The 17,971-nt window shown below is 40.3% G+C and overlaps 1 pseudogene; it reads right to left on the minus strand.

Annotated features, from left to right (window-relative positions):
• Positions 1-336: 336 nt before the first annotated feature.
• On the minus strand, positions 337-683 carry LOC120871428 (annotated as a pseudogene).
• Between the last annotated feature and the right edge of the window lie 17,288 nt (positions 684-17,971).

The following is a 17,971-nucleotide window of genomic DNA, read 5'->3' on the forward strand; positions in this document are numbered from 1 at the left end:
TAGTTGGACACGACTGAAGCGGCTTAGCAGCAGCAGCAGCACACTGGGACAAAAGCTGAGCTGAGGGAAACCTTCCATACTCTCCACTCCTCATTTTTATTTTATTTACCTACTTATCATTATTTTTAAGCATTTATTTATTTACTTGACTGTTGTCGGGTCTTAGTTGCAATGTGCAGGCTCTCTAGTTGTGTCCTGCTGGTTACAGAGCACTGAGTTCATTTGTTGTGTTCCACGGAGATTAGTTGCCTCTGCGGCATGTGGGGTATTAGTTCGCTGACCAGGGATCGAACCATGTCCCTGAACTGGAAGCCAGATTACCTTTTTTTTTTTTTTTTTTAAAGAGCTTTGTATTGAATGTGTTACTAAAGAGCTTTAGTCAAAAAGACCAAAGCCCATGTCATCATCAGACTCTTCAGATTCTTCTTTCTTTGCTTCCACATTTTTCTCCTCAGCTGGGGCAGCAGTGGTGGATAGGATAGGTCCATCAGCCCCCACAATGCAGATGAGGCTTCTGATGTTGACATAGGCCAAACCTCTTGCAAACAATCCTGGCAGTAAAGCTCAGCATTTACACCAGCTGCTTTAATAAGGGCATTGATCTTATTCTCCATGACCATCACCTCATTGTTGTGCAGAATGAGGGCCGAGTAGATGCAGGCGAGCTCCAAGACCGGGACCATGGTACGAGTGAGGGCTAGGTAGGGGCTGCCAGGTGCAGTGCTAGTCGCCAGTTGATGTGAGGACCTCGCCCCCAAATGATGGAAGCTTCCTTGGAAGGACTGAAGACCTTAGCAGCAGCGGAGGAAAGCTGAAAAGTGGATTTTTCTTTACCAGTGGGCCACCAGGGAAGTCCCAGTCCTCATTTTTAAGAGTGGATGATACTGAATCTTGGGGAGACAAGAGTCCCAAGCTCACACCACAGCAGAAGGAGATCTTTATCTCTCACCATTCATCATCTCTGAGTGGAAACCCCATCTACCCTTCAAGGCTCAATTCAAAAACCATCCCTGCCTCCTTTCTCTTTCACCTCTGAATCTCCACAGATCACTGAACTTTGAATCTAGAAGAGCAACAGTTTTGTGTTGCTTGTCCTGGTGTCCTGTTGTTTTTTTCCCTTGTTCTGGGCTCTTCTCCCCTGAGGCCCGTTGGTGCTGGAGGAGAGAACCTTACATCTCCTGCAGGACACTACTGATGTTTGTGCAGACAGGAAGGCTGTTCTACATAGAGAGCTGTCTTGCTCCAGAAAAATGATGAAATGTGTCTTGGCCCCATCCCTTTTTCCTTCTTTTCAGTAAATGACCTTCATATATGTCTCCCTATTCCTATGAACTTGGCCAGAAGCTTAAGGTTTTCCCTCAGAGGATCAAAAAAGGGAAAAAAATAAAATGAAATCCCGGGATGTACGGGAGACCAGAAGCCAGATGCATTCAGCGCTTCTCTGGTTTCCCCTTTGAGTGACAGGCAGTCGCAGACATGTCATGACTGTTTGTCACAGGCCACAGCAGTCATGTGTAGTGACTGACAGGGAATTTAAAGGTAATAAAGGAGCATCTATAATTTTTTTCTTATTATTATTATGCTAAAAAGAACTCATTATGAAATCATGTTTAAATAGAAGATGGCTTATACCTAAAGGAGGAATTAACAGCTCAAAAAATGAGATGTCTTCTCTTGTCACTGAGCCTTTGTGAATTTAGAAACCTTGACAAGTGAGTCACTGAAAAGTCCTAAGAGGTAACATTGTTAATCTGCCTCTTCTCCCGAGAAATTAGACATGAGAGACTAGAAATAAAAACTCAAGTCCACCACCTATTAAATTTCTGAAGAAACTAGTGGCAGAAGTGTAGGGTAAGGAAATTAGAGAAAGTGAGGTTCAGAGAAAGAACGAGTCCGAGACCAGCACTTTACAGGAACAGATCACCTTTAATGAGGGGAGAAGAGACAGCAGTCAGATTAGTGAGCTGCTGCACTAACCCAAGAAAAGAAGAAGTATATATGTCGAAATCTACTGTCTTAAGGGGGCCTGTTCTTCTCCAAGGTTGTTTAGATTAGTAATCTCTTAAACGGCTGGAGCAAGGAATTCTGGAGATCGGCCAGAGGCTGGGAACGGCTGGGAGCTGGGCATAATCAACCTTAATGTTCATTTTTTCCTTCAAGTGAGAAAGTTCTTTGTTTTGCATAGAATGGTGTGGAGGACCCCAAGGGGAGTTTTAACTCCAGGCTATTTTGAGCTGTGTAACTTTCCTTCAAGAAAAGTGACAGATAAAAATGAAAATAAAACAAATGAGCAGATCTGATTCCAAGAAATAGTGCTTTAGTTGCTGCAAAGTCCTAGAAAGCAAAGTTGGATTATCACTTCCTTGAGGAAGAAGCTGTGTTCTGTTCACTGGTGAATTTCTTGTTTGCTAGGCAGCAGAGAGGAGGCACTCAGTAGATGTCTAGTGCCTCAGAATCTTTGAGGCACACTTGGTCTAGGAAAGCCTAGGACATGCCTGTGTTCTCTCCCGTAGCGAGCATTTCTGAGTCTCTGCCAATCTTTTCTGTTCTGGGCACTTAACAGAAAAGCAGATGTCCTCAGTCTTTTGTACTATCTATTCTAAGCCTGGGTCTCACAATAATTTATTTCCCTTCTTTTTCTGCAGTGAAAAAGTGACAACTTCTCTGGCAAACAATGTCTTCATTGCCACTAATGATGACAAATCAAAAGGTCAGCACGGCCCCTGTTTTTCATGCCTACTATTGGGTTGACAATTTGGATTTAGTTGGTAAATTGCCTATTTACCAATTATTTAGTTGGTAAATAGTCTAACTACTATTGGTTAGACTACTATTGGTTAGAAGTGATTCTCAAGTTTAAGGGTTTTATTCTCAAACCTTGGAGCATCGGAAGTCAGGAAGCACCCTCTGATCTGAATGCTTATTCCTCCTGTTCCTGTTATGGACCTCTGCCTTTCACACCAGTAGAGCCAGGCAGCTCTGTCTAGAAAGCCTATTGCTTTTTTAAAAATAAGGTATCCATGATCAGAAAATCAACATATTTTATTGTTAATACTGATGATAGAGAATTTTCTCATCCTGTTATCTATCCATTCACCTGAGGTCACAAAGAACACGTCTTGAGATATTCAGCAGATTATGACAGGGCCTGTGTTTGAAGGAAGAAAAACCTTGCATTCAAAATAATTTTGTTTTCAAGCCTTCCAATCATTCATCTTACAGCTATGCTAACCCTGACTGGGTACTCTAGAGGATCTTTAAGTGATGATGCCCTGCACAGCCATGTGGGGCACAGCCCACCCATGTACCCTTGGTATTAATCTCCCCACCTTCTGGATCCCTGGAAGCGGGTGTGTGGTGTGGGCGTGTTTCGTGTGTTTGACATCTATAAATACACTCAGAGCTGCTCGGAGCTGCTCACTGGTATTTCAGCACATTCACTATTCCCAGTTTTTACATATACCCACACCCTCACAAAAAGGAGTAAAGCAGAATTTTATTTTTACTGTGATGGCCATGACTCCAGATAAATTGCTACAAAACCAGATGTCACTTTTATTTTATTTTTTAAAAATTAATTAATTTATTTTAATTGGAGGCTAATTACTTTACAATATTGTAGTGGTTTTTGCCATACATTCAAATGAATCAGCCATGGGTGTACATATGTTCCCCATCCTGAACCCCCCTCCACGTCCCTCCCCAAAGTTGCAGGATATAAAATTAACAAACGGACATCACTTTTAAATGTACCCCTTTTGTCTGTAGAACGATGAGACACATAAAGAACATTCTGCTCTCTCTCTATTCCCTTCACCTTCCTTGGTGCTGGCTTCCATTTATGCCTCCACCTGCCTCTACAGTTCGGTTTGAGGTTTGTTCTTCTCCCAGTCTGTAACCCTGATTCCATTTCTTGGCTAAAGCTTTATTCTCTCCTTTTTCTCAGGTATCCCACTTGCAAGCCCTCTGGTCATTGCAGCCCAGACCTCCATCATAGTCACACTGACCTGGAGAGTGTTCCAGGCCCATCACCCCCTGGACCCACTGCCTGGTTTCTCCTCAATCTCTGGAGCTAGACTGGGTCCAGACTTTGGCCTTGCTTTCTGTATGGGGTATACAACACTTGTTGGCTTCAGTTTCCTCATTTGAAAAATGGATATATTAACAAGACATACCTCTTGGAGTTTTTAATAAAGACTGGTAGATCACTGTTCAGTTCAGTTGCTCAGTCGTGTCCGACTCTTTGCGACCCCATGAATCACAGCATGCCAGGCCTCCCTGTCCATCACCAACTCCCAGAGTCCACCCAAACTCATGTCCATTGAGTCGGTAATGCCATCCAACCATCTCATCCTCTGCCGTCCCCTCCTTCCTCCTGCCTTCAATCTTTCCCAGCATCAGGGTCTTTTCCAATGAGTCAGCTCTTCACATCAGGTGGCCAAAGTATCAGTTCTTCCAATGAACACCCAGGACTGATTTCCTTTAGAATGGACTGGTTGGATCTCCTTGCAGTCCAAGGGGCTCTCAAGAGTCTCCTCCAGCACTGCAGTTCAAAAGCATCGATGCTTGGTGCTGATACTGCCAAACCTAGTGAGTCATGCCTCCCTGAACTCATGCCTTTGTGACATCCCCTATGATATTGATTTGGTTTCACCACGTGGCCTCTTTGGCCAAAGACAGAAGCAGAGGCTTGATCAGTGTGTGTACATTGTGTTTTTACACTCTCTCGTTTGCTGCTTTTTTTTTTTAACTCAGCCACCGCTTGGAGAAGCCTGGGTAGACTTGCTGGTTGGTGAGAGACAACTGTTCAGCTAACCCACCCCCATCCCACCTTCCCTTGGTCAACTACTAGACATGTGAATGAGGCCATTTGGAACTAGTCAGTCTGGCTAACGTGCCAAGTGATTGTAAACACATGAGTGCTTCCAGGTGACCCAATATGGAGCAGAGATGAATTTAACCAACTAAATCCAAATTGCCAACCCACAGAATCTTTAGCAATTAAGTGATGATTGAGTTATTCAGTTTTGGAGCAATTTCTTATGTAGTAATAGTTAGCTGATACATAGGTAAATGAGTTTTTCTATGGTACATAAAAGGTATTTAGAGAAGAGTGTGGGACAAGGTTTATGCTTATGTCAGTAGTTATTTATTATTCTTTATCAGTGGTTCCAGCCATAATGGTGATCTTGGAGACTTGTGAATGTGCTTAGCCTTCTTATATTCCTGTGCCTTTGCACATGACTAAAACTTTCATGTCTGCATTCATTGACTGCCTACTTCCTCCTTGTCCCTTGAGCAGAGGGATATTAAAAATGTTTAAGAATTGGTATGGTATGGGTAGCAAGCAATCAAATGTGAACCACTTGAATGTCAAGACTGTCTTTGAATCTCACTTCAAACATCCTGCTGCCTGAGTTACTAGAGCACTTCACCAGATTCCCCTGTTTCTGCTGTCGTGTTCTCCATCCAGTAGTTTGTTCTCAACAGAGTCGTCTTTTAAAATGTAAATGATCCTTCACAAAGATAAGTCAGATTATGCACCCCTCTTTCAAAACTGGGCAATGGTTCTTGGGTCTCTCCAAGTAAAGTGTAAGGTCATTAAAATGTCTAAGCCCTCTGCTCTTGACCCTTACCTCCTGACATCCTCTCATCTGCTTGCTATGCTTACACTCTGCAGCAGCTACACTGGATGCCTTCTTCAAAGCTGCCTACATTAGGGACTTTGTTTTAGCAGTTCTTTCTTCCTGGAACCACTGTCGCAAAGGAACGATGCTTGCCTCTATCAAGTCTGCTCAAATCTTACTTTCTCAATGTAACCTAAGCTGAATCTCTTAACACTGCAACTTGCTCCTAGGTATCAGGTTACACTCCCACTCACCCCTGTACCCTACCACCTTTTGTATCAGTCAGTGATCCATTAGTGGGGCAGAACCAGAAGAAATATATCTAAGGAGCTGGCTTCTGCAATTGTGGGGGTTGGCTAGGCAAGTCTGAAATCCACAGGGCAGGCTGTCAGGAAGGGCAGGCTAAAACTTGTCCACATGAGCCAAAACTGCAATCCATTAGGAGAATTTCATGTTCTTAGGAACACCTCCGTTCTGCTCTCGTGGTCTTTCAGCTAATGGAATCAGCCCTACCCAGATTACCTAGGAAACCATATAACTAAGGACTATACCCTAGCCAACTGTCACATAATATTGACAAGCACACCTTCTAACACCATATATAATTTTCTAATTTTTATGTCAATTGTCTGTCTTCTCTACTAAAAATAAATTCCATGAAGGTGAGAGGCCTTTGTTTTGCTTGCTGATGCATTCCACAGTAAATATTCAAAAGGTATTCATTCAATGAAATAACATCCACCCTTAGGAAGTCTTCTCTGATTACCTGCTGTCCATCCCTCCAGAGACACTCACATCCCATAAATAAGGTGTGGTTTTTCTTCTCATTGATCTAAAGTTAGTTAAATCTATTCACTTCAATCAGACCAGTCTAACCTCCATATAAGATAGAGCACCAGAAATAACTAAATATCTTATGGTTTTATTTATTTAACTTCTCTCTTTGCTCACATTGGTTTCTTATTTTCTATCTATTCCTTTAGCTTTCTTCTACTTCCTTTCCCTACTCTACTTTGACAAACTGGGAAAAAATACAAAGAAGGATTGTTACAGTTAAATGTACATACGTAAAGAATCCCTTGGACTTCCCTGGTGGTACTGCTGTTGCTGCTGCTAAGTCACTTTAGTCATGTCCGCCTCTGTGTGACCCCATAGACAGCAACCCATCAGGCTCTGCCGCCCCTGGGATTCTCCAGGCAAGAACACTGGAGTGGGTTGCCATTTCCTTCTCCAATGCATGAAAGTGAAAAGTGAAAGTAAAGTCGCTCAGTCGTGTCCGGCACTTCGCGACCCCATGGACTGCAGCCTACCAGGCTCCTCTGTCCATGGGATTTTCCAGGCAAGAGTACTGGAGTGGGGTGCCATTGCCTTCTCCACCCTGGTGGTACAGTGGTTAAGAATTCACCTGCTAATGCAGGGGACATAGGTTCAGTCCTGGCCAGGGAAGATTCCACATGCTGTGGAGCAAGTAAGCCTATGCGCCTCAACTACTGAACCAGTATGCTGCAACTGCTGAAGCCCATGTTCCTAGAGCCTGTGCTCTGCAATAAGAGAAGCCACTGCGATGAGAAGCCCACGCACTGCAAGTAGAGAAAGTTCACAGGCAGCAATGAAGATCCAGGGCAACCGGAAATAAATAAATGAATAAATAATTTAGGAAAAACTAAAGAACCCTATGCACAAAGCCAAAGGCAGTGTTGAGTTGTTAGACACCTTCACCTGCAGAAATAGTTAGCACCATGCATCCATAGTTTTACCAGCATTTATTAAGCACCAAATATATCAGACATTGTATAAAATATTGAGACCACAGAGGGATGTCAAGGTATCTGCCTTCAAGTTGTTTACAGACTTGTTCAGAATGATGAAGCAATATCCTAGAGACTGAATCTAGCCCTTATTCATTATTAGTTCAACTTACACATTGTTGGTCTATGTGGTATTTGATATTTAAATTAGTTATTAACATTGGAAAATGAGATCTCACATAAAAATAAGAATTTGGGGCTTCCTTCGAAATATGAGAGAATATAGAAACATTGGCAATAGCTGCTCAGATCCAAGGAGGAACTTCTTGAGTGCTCCATCTTTAGTTCTCCATCTTTCCTACCATTGTTATTCTACATCAAGGGCAGATGTCAGGTCCTATTATCTTACTCTTGGCCTGATCTGGTCATTTAGGTTAACTTCCTAGCTGCCTGTGGGCATTTGCGTTTTAGATTGCTAGACCAGTGGGTTACATTTGATTCAGTTCAGTTCAGTTCAGTCACTCAGTCATGTCTGATTCTTTGCGACCCCATAGACTGCAGCACACCAGGCCTCCTTGTCAATCACCAACTCCTGGAGTTTGCTCAAACTCATGGCCACTGGTCGGTGATGTCATCCAACCATCTCATCCTCTGTTGTCCCCTTCTCCTCCCACCCTCAATCTTTCCCAGCATCAGGGTCTTTTCCAATAAGTCAGTTCTTTGCATCAGGTGGCCAATGTATTGGAGTTTCAGCTTCAACATCAGTCCTTCCAGTGAATATTGAGGACTGATTACCTTTAGGATGGATTGGATGGATCTCCTTGCTGTCCAATGGACTCTCAAGGGTCTTCTCCAATACCACAGTTCAAAAGCATCAGTTCTTTGGTGCTCAGCTTTCTTTATAGTCCAACTCTCACATACATACTTGACTACTGGAAAAACCATAGCTTTGACCAGACGGACCTTTGTTGGCAAAGTAACATCTCTGCTTTCAATATGCTGTCTAGGTTGGTCATAACTTTTCTTCCAAGGAGCAAGCATCTTTTAATTCATGGCTGAAGTCACCATCTGCAGTGATTTTGGAGCCCCCAAAATAAAATCTGTTATTGTTTCCATCTATTTGCCATGAATTGATGGGACCAGATGCCATGATCTTAGTTTTCTGAATGCTGAGTTTCAAGCCAACTTTTTCATTCTCCTGTTTCACTTTCATGAAGAGGCTTTTTAGTTCTTTGTTTTCTGCCATAAAGGTGGTGTCTTCTGCATATCTGAGGTTATTGATAGTTCTGCCCACAATCTTGATTCCAGCCTGTGCTTCATCCAGCCCAGTGTTTCTCATGATGTACTCTACATATAAGTTAAATAAGCAGGGTGGCAATATACAGCTTTGACACACTTCTTTCCCTATTTGGAACAGTCTGTTGTTCCATGTCCAGTTCTAACTATTGCTTCCTGACCTGCATACAGATTTCTCAGGAGGCAGGTCAGGTGGTCTGGTATTCCCATCTCTTTCCGAATTTTCCACAGTTTATTGTGATCCACACAGCCAAAGGCTTTGGCATAGTCAATAAAGCAAAAGTAGATGTTTTTCTGGAAGTTTCTTGCTTTTTCAATGATCCAACGGATGTTGGCAATTTGATGTCTGGTTCCTCTGCCTTTTCTAAATCTTGCCTGAACATCTGCAAGTTCATGGTTCATGTGCTGTTGAAGCCTCGCTTGGAGAGTTTTGAGCATTACTTTACTAGTGTGTGAGATGAATGAAATCATGCAGTAATTTGAGCATTCTTTGGCATTGCCTTTCTTTGGGATTGGAATGAAACCTGACCTTTTCTGGTCCTGTGGCCACTGCTGAGTTTTCCAAATTTGCTGGCCTATTGAGCACTTTCACAGCATCATCTTTGAAGATTTGAAATAGCTCAACTGGAATTCCATCACTTCCACTAGCTTTGTTCATAGTGATGCTTCCTAAACCCCAGTTGACTTTGCATTCCAGGATGTTTGGCTCTAGGTTGGTGATCACACCATCATGATTATCTGGGTTGTGAAGATCTTTTTTGTATAGTTCTTGTGTATATTCTTGCTGCCTCTTAATATCTTCTGCTTCTGTTAGGTCCATACCATTTCTGTCCTTTATTGTGCCCATCTTTGCATGAAAAGTTTCCTTGGTATTTCTAGTTTTCTTGAAGAGACCTATAGTCTTTCCCATTTTATTGTTTTCCTCTATTTCTTTGCATTGATCATTGAGGAAGGCTTTCTTATCTCTCCTTGCTATTCTTTGGAAGTCTGCATTCAAATGGGTATATCTTTCCTTTTCTCCTTTGCCTTTCCCTCTCTTCTATTCACAGCTATTTGTAAGGCCTCTCAGACAGTGATTTTGCCTTTTTTGTATTTCTTTTCCTTGGGGATGGTCTTGATCCCTGCCTCCTGTATAATGTCACGAGCGTCCGTCCGTAGTTCTTCAGGCACTTCATGTATCAGATCTAATCTCTTGAATCTATTTCTCACTTCCACTGTATAATTGTAAGGGATTTTATTTAGGTCATACCTGAATGGCCTAGTGGTTTTCCCTTCTTTCTTCAGTTTAAGTCTGAATTTGGCATTTGATTATATACTATTAAACACTCTTTAACGCTTCAAAATAATTCTGCTTCTAAGATATAATTTGATATTCATAATAAATCTCAGATATAGGTAGGCCAAGTATTATTAGTTCCATTTTTCACAAGATGTAATGAAACAAATTGAGAGGTTGATTTACTAGTCTGGGCTTTAGAGATGGTTCTAAAATTAAAATTTTCTGGTGAGTCATCTGAGGCATTTTACAAAGGTATCTCACCCCCTCCTCAACTTTCCTCCCTACAACACTTCAGACTGAAGTCGTTGAAGGTTGGGGAAGGAAGAAGGATTAACACAAAGTTAAAATTGGAATTTTGAATATTACTTAAGACTGAGCTGTGGCTTACTAGCACTATGATTGACTGAAGGATTTTTTTTATTTTCTAAGAGTGATGGGCCTGTTTAATGCTTCATGTTCTGGCAAGAAAAGATAATATCAATGAAAACATATTGAAAAGGACAAAAATTGCATTTTCCATATAATTAAAGTGTGTCATATTTTTTCAACTTACTCATTATGCACAGAGATGCATGCACAATACAACACACATGTGCACATTTTTCTCCTTGCACATGCCTAGAGTCATACTATACAGAATATTTTGTAACTTCCTTTTTCCTTCCAACAGTGTCAGCTTTCTACAACATTAAATAGTCTTATCTTGTAACAATTTTAATAATCTATAATATGGTGGTATTATAATATTTGGCCAGTCACCCTTTGGTCAATTTAAATTTCCAATTTATTTCTGTATGAAATACTGATTTAATATTCTGACAGATGACTTATTATGTGCACCTGTGATAACTTCTTTAGGATAAATTCCTAGGAGTAGAAGGGCCATCACAGGACACATCTATTTTTTTAATATTTTTGATACATGTGTAATATATATTTGACAAAGCCCTTCCTTCTAAAATCTCCCAACCAGTCTTTCCACTTCAGCTGAAAAAAAATCTCACTAAAGTAATGCTTGCATGTTTAATCCCTTGTTAAACAGCCTCAGTGTCTTTTAGCTTATTAGATCAATTTTAAAACCACCCCAACTCAGGATTTGGGAAAACACCTTGCCTTGCCTGTCCAACTTCATCTCAGTTCAGTTCAGTCACTCAGTCGTGTCCAGCTCTTTGTGACCCCATGAATCGCAGCACGCCAGGCCTCCCTGTCCAACACCAACTCCCAGAGTTCACTCAAACTCACGTCCATTGAGTCGGTGGTGCCATCCAGCCATCTCATCCTCTGTCGTTCCCTTCTCCTCCTGCCCCAGCATCAGAATCTTTTCCAATGAGTCAACTCTTCACATGAGGTGGCCAAAGTACTGGAGTTTCAGCTTTAGCATCATTCCTTCCAATGAATACCCAGGACTGATCTCCTTTAAAATGGACTGGTTGGATCTCCTTGCAGTCCAAGGGACTCTCAAGAGTCTTCTTCAACATCACAGTTCAAAAGCATCAATTGTTCGGCTCTCAGCTTTCTTCACAGTCCAACTCTCACATCCATACATGACCACAGGAAAAACCATAGCCTTGACTAGATGGGCCTTTGTTGGCAAAGTAATGTCTCTGCTTTTTAATATGCTGCTGCTGCTGCTAAGTCGCTTCAGTTGTGTTTGACTCTATGTGACCCCATAGACGGCAGCTCACCAGGCTCCCCCGTCCCTGGGATTCTCCAGGCAAGAACACTGGAGTGGGTTGCCATTTCCTTCTCCAATGTATGACACTGGAAAGTGAAAGTGAAATCACTCAGTCCTGTCTGACTCTTAGCGACCCCATGGACTGCAGCCTACCAGGCTCCTCCATCCATGGGGTTTTCCAGGCAAGAGTACTGGAGTGGAGTGCCATTGACTTCTCCATTTAATATGCTATCTAGATTCAATTCCAGTTAGGGCAGATCTGTTATTTCTGCCAGATCCACCAATTGTTTTTTCCTTCCCTGTATGAGGAAATTGGGCTTCCCAGGTGGTGCTAGTGGTAAAGGACCCACCTGCCAATGCAGGAGATGGAAGAGAGATGGGTTAGATCCCTGAGTTGAAAGATCCCCTGAAGTAGGAAATGGCACCCCACTCCAGTATTCCTGTCTAGACAATCCCATGGACAGAGGAGCCTGGCAGGCTACAGTCTATAGAGTCAAACACGACTGAAGTGACACAGCACATTTGGAAATTGCTTCCTTTCTTCTCCACTAATACAAATCCTATATGTCTCCCCAAACCCAGATCAAGTTATATGTCTTCCAGAAAGTGCTTCTGGGATAATTTCACCCCCAAATTATCTTTTCACTCATGAATCATATTCCCCTATAATTTTAGGTATGTATATCTCATTTCCTCAGGGTGGGCAAGCTATTCCCAGACAGGTTATTTTTTGAATATATCCCCAAAGCAAACAGAGCTAGGTCCTGAATCTTAAAAAGGACTATAAAAGTATAGAATAAGTTACTGGAGAAAATTCTGAAATATTGCCTGAATGCCTTTCAATTTGGTCATACTCCCATATGAAATTGGATGAATAAATCTGGTGAGTTTTCAAAATGGCTTCAGCTATCTTTTCCTAATAACATGACTATAACAAGTTTTTGAGGAAATATAAATAATTTTTAGCTAGTCATTTAAGGACACTTCCACTTATTTGCAAAAGTTAATTGGCATTAAATTCAGTATAAGAGAAATCTCTCAATGATGATTTAATCACCACAATTACAAAGTAGTTAGTGGTGGCCATATGACATGGATTTTGAAAACCACATTAGTGAGATTCTTTTGTACAAAGATGTTTTAATTCACAGATTATGATATAAAATAGAAATAATGAATTTTAAAATTACTCTAGACAGTGAACATTAAAAAAACTTTAGTTCATTTAAAAATACATAAATTATTTTGATTCCACCTCCCCAAAGTATGGTACTTCACTGTTCCAAAAATACTATACATTCAAATAAACTGTAATTATGAACATATATAGCTTCTTACAGTTAGAATTTTAAAAGTAGATTGTGCTAAAAAAATGCAAGTTACTGCAATATTTAAATATGCTTTAAAGTAAACATTATAAATAGGCATGTTATTACTAGAGTTTTAGGGAAGTGTAATCAGGAACCAAAATACAAAAGAATAAAATTTCAGTGGCTCTTGACCAACATAAAATGAACAGATATTCACCAAACTCATCTCTTCAAGACCTTTCTCACATCCTGAATTTGAAAGCAAAAGCCTTCTTTTTAGATGATATAACTGGGATGAAAAAATATGGAGAGAAAAATGACAGATTGAAACAAAAGATGTGAAAAAAGACATAGTGAGTCTAGAAACACTAAAGATTTCTGGAAATGTAAATCTAATTTTAAAAAACTAACTTTTACTGGGGAAGTAGTGACTTTGAATCTTGCTCCCTCAGGATTAAAGTAAAAATAAGATTTCCAAAAGAGTATGTTTGCTTTGGTGAGAGAAGAGGAGAAAATTATCTGTGGTACTAAGATACAATGGAGTGTTTATGTGGCAGGGTACTATTTGATTCATCAGCCAAACTTCTGATGTTCACAATCTTCCTATTCACTGATGCTTGAAATTAGCATCAGTTAAAATCCTGGATGCACCAGCAGCTGGCAGCTCAGCTCCCCCTGCCTGGGTCCCAAAGCTACAGCAAATTGGCAGTAAGGCTTCCTTAGCAGGTGCTAACAGGCTAAATGTTACCACACAGCATGATTCCATCTATGTGAAGCAAACAAATACAAACCCATGTATTTTTATATGTACCACACATGTATGTAACTGTGTTGAAAAGTGTTTGAAAAGATACATAAAATTGTTAATATGTGTAATCTCTGTTTACACAGAGGATTTGAGGAGACGTAGATGGATACTTTCACTTTATGGTTTGAATTTTAACTATAAGAATGAAATCATGTATTATTTGCACAACTTTAAAACTTAAAAATTAAGAAAGCAACACTGGGATGCCAACCTATGTAGAGACATGACTGAGTGAGAATAGTTCTCACTTTCACTTTCCTTATTTCCAAGAAGCACTGATTTTATGCTTCCAAAAGTAAAAAGAAAACTAACACATACATATAGTTTATAGCTGTTAAAATGCACACTGCATTAACTTGAGTTAAAATGTATGTTTTTGGAGGTAAATTTTTTGGTTGGTGTACACAACCATGCCGGTTTGTCCATCCAACAGTATTGCTGTGGGCATACTATTTGCAGTACTCTTCTAGGCCCTGTGGGTTTAGCAATGACTAAGAAGACAAAATCCATACTTTCATAGATATTATGTTCCAAGGGAGAAGTTAGGCAATAAATGAAAAAAATAAGTAGAACACATAGTTTGTCCAGCGGCAGTAACAGTTTTGGGGAAACATAAAACAAGAAAGGTGCAGAGGTAGCTGAAGTTTAAAACACATCATCAGTATCTCCCCTGACTTGCATAGAAAGTAAGTTGATATAATACATAAGATTGCCTGAATCATTTTGCCTCAGAAAATATGACTAGGAATATTTTTTTCTTGACTTAATTTTAGCTGGCTTTTAACAAAGACTTCAAACTGGCACCTTAGGTTCATTTTTAGTTCAATGAAGAATAGTTCTCATACACATGCAGAATGGATTCAATTCTATTCCTTGGGTTGGATCCTTACCAAAATCTTAAGAAGAAAAATGAAGAAATATGGATGCCTCAAGAATTGACTAACTACTTAGATCCTGCATTAAATATGCTTCTTTGCATCCAGAAGCTGACTAGTACCAGATTAAGAATGAGAAAGGATTTCTTGGCAAAGGATCTTTACTTGCAAAAATAATTCCAAGACTTGGGCTAAGCTCAAATTTTAGGATTTATGTGGAAACTCAAGACTTTTCTTTTCACATTACCATATGAACAAATTGAACAACAAAAAAATATACAAGCTCTTAGAGATTTGGTTTCAAAAGGTCTAGAGTTTAAGAAAAATATTTTTCCTCTCTCTCAGAGTGGTCCTTTATTAAACCATTCCTTTGACAATGTTATACAGAAATACCTCTATTAATGAAAAGGACATACACTTTATTGTCAAAAATGTTGTTATTGAAATAATGTAAAATGCACTGGAAAGCATTCTAGGAGGAATAAGACTAGGGGATAGGGTATAAACATATTATTTGGCTAAAATAATAGCAATATGATATGAAACAATACCAATATTACCCCCTTTGTGTTATAGTGTAATCCACTAATCATTCTAAGTGATACTAGATAACTTTGAAGTTTGATTAGGGATGAAGAGAAGATAGTAGAGTCCTGCAGATGGTGAGGGTCACAGGTGATAGATATATGGATGCCAAAAGGAAAAAAAAAAGGGGGGAACACTGGAGAAAAGGAGAATAGCAAAAATACCCCTTATTTCTCAATTTAGCTTAGGGTCCATGCTATTAGTAGTTATAAGTGATGAACAAACAGAAACTGTGGGTAGAAGAGTATGTGTGTGTGTATAACTTGAGATGAATGACACCAAGCTCATAATGCTTTGCATAATTTGTCAAGCGCTTTTACTTGCTTTTTCTTCTTCCAGCATTGCTGACTGTGTAGAAAGATGTTTGTGATGTTTCAGTTCAGTTCAGTTGATCAGTTGTGTCCGACTCTTTGCAACACCATGGACTGCAGCACGCCAGGCTTCCCTGTCCATCACCAACTCCCAGAGCTTGCTCAAACTCTTGTCCATCGAGTCAGAGAACCCTTCCAATCATCTCATCCTCTGTTGTCCTCTTCTCCTCCTGCCTTCAGTATTTCCCAGCATCAGGATCTTTTCTGAGTCAGTTCTTCGCATCAGGCTACCAAAGTATTGGAGCTTCAACTTCAGCATCAGTCTTTCCAATGAATATTCAGGACTGATTTCTTTTAGGATCAGGTTTGATCTCCTTGCAGTCCAAGGGACTTGCAAGTCTTCTCCAACACCACAGTTCAAAAGCATCAATTCTTCGGTGCTCAGCTTTATTTATGGTTCAACTTCACAACCATACATGACTACTGGAAAAACCATAGTTTTGACTAGATGGACCTTTATGATGTTTAGTCCTGGGTAATTCTATAATGAGGTATTACATCACCAGACTATATAAATAGATACCATATAACTATATACAAGCAAAAATAGATTAAGCAAATTTCCTTTTCTTAAAAAAGTGCAGAGAAACTTCTTACCTGATATACATTAGTGTGAAGTCTATTTGGGGATATTTCCTGTACCAGTTCTAACAGATTTCCAATTGAACTTTACAGCAAACAGTTTGCTTTCATTTTTCCAGGAATGTCTGATACAGGATAATGGGCAGATGTGTTGTGCTGGAAGTAAGATTTGTATCTTATAGATTACAAAAACAAGGAAGTGACATTTGTAGAATAAACTGGACTCATAGCAATGAAAGATTCCTTCAATTAAGGATTTTCTACTGGTCTCGAGCAGACTAACATTACCGCATTTAACACCACAAAGCCTGTAATAAATACCTTCATGTATTCAAAAATCCATTTGAAAAATAGCAAAGTTTCACAAGAATAATTTGAAATGCCTCATAATATATTCTGTACACTAAGCTGCTTCCAAATCAAAAGAATAAAAGCAAAACCCTGATTTAAAATTAGAAAAGCAACTCAAGTAATGCATTTTAGACTAATCCTTTAGGATAAAAAATAAGACTTCTTAGAACATCTCCATCTTCTTTAATATGCCTTTTGTTTGTTTGTTTCTGTCCATGTGGCTTGTGGGATCTTGATTCCCTGACCAGGGACTAAACCCATTCCTAACTACTGGATCACCAAAGAATTTCCTAATATCAGTTTTGAATGAGTGATGCTTTTCATTTTGCTACCTTTACACTGGTATTCCTACAAGGACTCTTATTGTTTTATATTCTTTGGTGAAATTAAGTCTTTACAGGAGCAATTCTTTGCTTCCAGATTCTCGCCATGTGCCGTTTGTGCTTGCCAGATCATGTCATTAGTCCTACTGAACCGTTTGATTTGACTTACCAGCTACTGTCGCAGACTTGTTCCTCTGCATGGTTGCATCTGCGGTTCAGCTGGTTAAGAATCCGCCTGCAGTGCAGGAGACCTGGGTTCGACCTCTGGGCTGGAAAGATCCCCTGGAGAAGGGAGAGGCTACCCACTCCAGTATTCTGACCTGGAGAATTCCACGGATTATACAGCCAGCCCATGGGGTCACAGAGTCACACATGACTAAGCAACTTTTTCACTTTCACTTCCAGTTCAGTCAGTTCAATCACTCAGTCGTGTCCCACTCTTTGCCACCCCATGAATCACAGCACGCCAGGCTTCCCTGTCCATCACCAACTCCCGAAGTTCACTCAAACTCACGTCCATCGAGTCGGTGATGCCATCCAGCCATCTTATCCTCTGTTGTCCCCTTCTCCTCCTGCCCCCAATCCCTCCCAGCCTCAGGATTTTTTCCAATGAGTCAACTCTTTGCATGAGGGGGCCAAAGTACTGGAGTTTCAGCTTTAGCATCATTCCTTCCAAAGAACACCAGGCCTGATCACCTTTAGAATGGACTGGTTGGATCTCCTTGCAGTCCAAGGGACTCTCAAGAGTCTTCTACAATACCACAGTTCAAAACCATCAATTCTTTGGCGCTCAGCTTTCTTCACAGTCCAACTCTCACATCCATACATGACTATTGGAAAAACCATAGGCTTGACTAGATGGACCTTTGTTGGCAAAGTAATGTCTCTGTTTTTAAATATGCTATCTAGGTTGGTCATAACTTTCCTTCCAAGGAGTAAGCATCTTTTAATTTCATGGCTGCAGTCACCATCTGCAGTGATTTTGGAGCGCCAAAAAATAAAGTCTGACACTGTTTCCACTGTTTCCCCATCTATTTCCCATGAGGTGATGGGACCAGATGCCATGATCTTAGTTTTCTGAATGCTGAGTTTTAAGCTAACTTTTCACTCTCCTCTTTCATTTTCATCAAGAGGCTCTTTA

The sequence above is a fragment of the Oryx dammah genome, unplaced genomic scaffold (assembly GCF_014754425.2).
Source record: "Oryx dammah isolate SB20612 unplaced genomic scaffold, SCBI_Odam_1.1 HiC_scaffold_12, whole genome shotgun sequence".
Classification (NCBI taxonomy): domain Eukaryota; kingdom Metazoa; phylum Chordata; class Mammalia; order Artiodactyla; family Bovidae; genus Oryx; species Oryx dammah.